The 3,332-nt window shown below is 44.9% G+C and overlaps 1 pseudogene; it reads left to right on the top strand.

Moving 5' to 3' along the window:
• The first annotated feature begins 937 nt into the window (after window positions 1-937).
• On the top strand, window positions 938-2,429 carry LOC106973616 (elongation factor 1-alpha 1-like; annotated as a pseudogene).
• The last annotated feature ends 903 nt before the right edge of the window (window positions 2,430-3,332 follow it).

The raw sequence follows: 3,332 nt of genomic DNA, 5'->3' as shown, positions 1-3,332 counted from the left end.
ACATGGTTGGTAGCTACCACTTAGGACAAATCAACTTGAAAATGGAAGGACCTTGGAGCACCTGGGTGGCTCAGGTCATGATCTCAGGGTCATGAAATCAAGCCCTGTGTCAGGCTCCACGATGGGCATGGAGCCTGCTTAAGATTCTCTCTTCCTCTCTCTCCGCCCCTTTCGCCAATTCCTTCTCTCTCTCTGTCTCTCTCTCAAAAAAAAAAAAAAAAAAAAAAAAGGAAATGCCTTGTATGGTGACACATGTAAACTGGATTTCTGGTGATCATTTTGCAATACATACAAATATTTTTTAAGTTTATTCATTTATTTTGAGAGAGACCGCAGGGGAGGGGCAAAGAAAGAGGGAGAGAGAGAATCCCAAGCAGGCTCCAAGTTGTCAGTGCGGAGCCTGATGTGGGGCTTGAACTCAAGAACCATGAGATCGTGACCTGAGCCGAAGTCAAGAGTCAGATGCTTAACCATACAACCCACCCAGGTGCCCCGCAATATATAAAAATATTGAATCATTATGTTTTACACCTGCAACTAATATAGTGTATGTCAATTACACCTCAACAAAAAGGAATAAAAATAAATTAATGAAAACAAAAGTTTTTAAGTACTCACAAAAAAAGAAAGAAAATGGAAAGACATTGTTGATCTCATATAATCTAAAATTGCCTGTGCTTCTGAACAAGGATTTGCTTTTCACCTGACGTGCAGAGCATTTTTTTTTAATCCCCTTTTTTCCATAATGGTTTTGCCACCAGAACGCAGGTATGAAAACCACCACTAAACCTAAACCGAAACAGGAAAGGAAGAGGCTCATATCATGTCATTGGGCGCGTAGATTTGGGCAAGCCTACCACTACTGGGCATCCGATCTACAGATGCGATGGGACTGACAAAAGAACTATGGAAAATTTTGGGAAGGAGGCTGCTGAGATGGGGAAGGTTCCTTGACGTATGCCTGGGTCTTGGATAAACGGGAAGCTGAACACGAACGTAGTTATCACCACTGATCGTTCCCTGTGGAAATTTGAGACCAGCAAGTATCATGTGATCATCACTGATGCCCCAGGACACAGAGACCTTATCCAAAACGTAATTACAGGCACTTCTAGGGCTGGCTGTGCTGTCCCGATTGCTGCTGCTGGTGGCGAATTTGAAGCAGGCATCTCCAAGAATGGGCAGACCCGTCCGTGAGCATGCCCTTCTTCTGGCTTACACACTGGGCGTGAAACAACTAATTGTTGGTGTTGACAACATGGGTTCCACTGAGCCAGCCTACAGCCAGAAGCGATGCGAGGAAATTGTTGAGGAAGTCAGCACCTATATTAAGAAAATTGGCTACAACCCCAGCACAGTTGCATGTTTGCCAGTTCGGGGTTGGAATGGTGACAACGAGCTGGAGCCCGGTCGCTCACAGGCCTTGGTTCAAGAGATGGAAAGTCACCCGCAAAGATGGCAATGCCAGGGGAACCACACTGCTTGAGGCTCTGGATTGCATTCTGCCACCTACTCGTCCAACTGACAAGCCCTGGCGTCTGCCCCTCCAGGATGTCCACATAACTGATGGTATCGGTACTGTCCCTGTGGGCCGAGCGGAGACCGGTGCTCTTAAACCCAGCATGGTGGTCACCTTTGCTCCAGTCAAGGTTACAACCGAAGTAAAGTCTGTTGAAATGCACCATGAAGCTTTGAGCGAGGCTCTTCCTGAGGACAGCGTGGGCTTCAGGGTCAAGAACAAATCTGTTAAAGATGTTCGTCACGGCAGTGTGGCTGGTGACAGCAGAAGTGACCCACCGACGGCAGCAGCTGGCTTCACAGCTCAGGTGATTATCCTGAACCATCCGGGCCACATCAGTGCCGGATATGCACCTGTGCTGAACGGTCACACGGCCCACGTTGCTCACAAGTTTGCTGAGCTGAAAGAGAAGATTGATCGTCATTCTGGAAAAAAGTTGGAAGATGGCCCCGAGTTCTTGAAATCTGGTGATGCTGCCTTCATTGATACGGCTCCTGGCAAGCCTGTGTGTGTTGAGAGCGTCTCTGACTATCCTCCCGGCGGGCGGTTTTTGCTGTTAGTGACGTGAGACAGATGGTTGCTGTGGATGTCATCAAAGCAGTGGACAAGAAGGCAGCTGGGGCTGGCAAGGTCACCGAGCCTGGCCAGAAGGCTCAGAAGGCTAAATGCATGGAATCCCCAATAACTGCCGCCCCAGTCTTAATCAGTGGTGGAAAAACGGTCTCAAAACTGTGTCAGTTCGTCTTTTAAGCTTGATAGTAAGACGTTGGTTAATGAGGGGCACCTGGGTGGCTCAGGTGGGTAAGCGTCCAACTCTTGGTTTCGGCTCAGGTCATGATCTCAGTTTCTGAGTTCGAGCCCCGAATCAGGCCCTGTGCTGGCAGTGCAGAGCCTGTTTGGGACTCTCTCTCTCTCTCTCTCTCAAAATAAGTAAAGAAACTTAGGGAAAAAAGACTGGTTAATGATAACAATGAATCGTAAAACCTTCAGAAGGAAAGGAGAATGTTTTGTGGGTCATTTATGCGTGCGTGGGTTTGTGTGTGTGTGTGGCAGTTTTAAGTTATTAGGTTTTTTAAATTTTTTTTAACGTTTATTTATTTTTGAGAGACAGAGAGTGAACGGGGGAGGGGCAGAGAGACAGGGAGACACAGAATCCGAAGGAGGCTCCAGGCTCCAAGCTGTCAGCACAGAGCCCGATGCAGATCTCGAACCCATGAACTGTGAGATCATGACCTGAGCTGAAGTCAGATGCTTAACCCAACTGAGCCACCCAGTCTCCCCAAGTTATTTGTTTTTAAAATCAGTACTTTTTAGTGGAAGCAATTGAACCAAAAATCTGTCACAGAATTTTGAGAGCCATTAAAACAAAAGTTTAATGAGAAAAAAAAAAAAATCCCGCTTGGTGGCTGAGCTTTGACCGCATTCAGCATTTCATACTGCAGTTCATGTTTTCTAATTATTTGCCATACCAGACTAGAATTATTGAGTTCCAAACTTAAGTCCACACATCCTTTCACTTGGCATGAATCACTATATAATAATTAATACCCAATTTTCCCTTAGTAATCCACAAAGAATGTTTGTGGGTGGAAATTGAAGAGTATTGCTCAACAGTCTGTTAATTATATTATTATAGCAGTTGTTTATTATTGCTTTAACAATTTCATCAGTATAGAAATTAACTATTATTAAGTTTACTGACTTGTCATCTACATATTATTTTAAGATGTTAAGATTCTATGGTAAAATATCAACCCTATTTGACATCTATCAAGAAGGAAAAAATAATCACGACTTGAAAATGGAAAGCTAT

The sequence above is a fragment of the Acinonyx jubatus genome, chromosome E2 (genome assembly GCF_027475565.1).
Source record: "Acinonyx jubatus isolate Ajub_Pintada_27869175 chromosome E2, VMU_Ajub_asm_v1.0, whole genome shotgun sequence".
Taxonomy (NCBI): Eukaryota; Metazoa; Chordata; class Mammalia; order Carnivora; family Felidae; genus Acinonyx; species Acinonyx jubatus.
The sequence above is the reverse complement of the archived record's forward strand: the minus strand, read 5'-3'. Positions and strand labels throughout refer to the sequence as shown.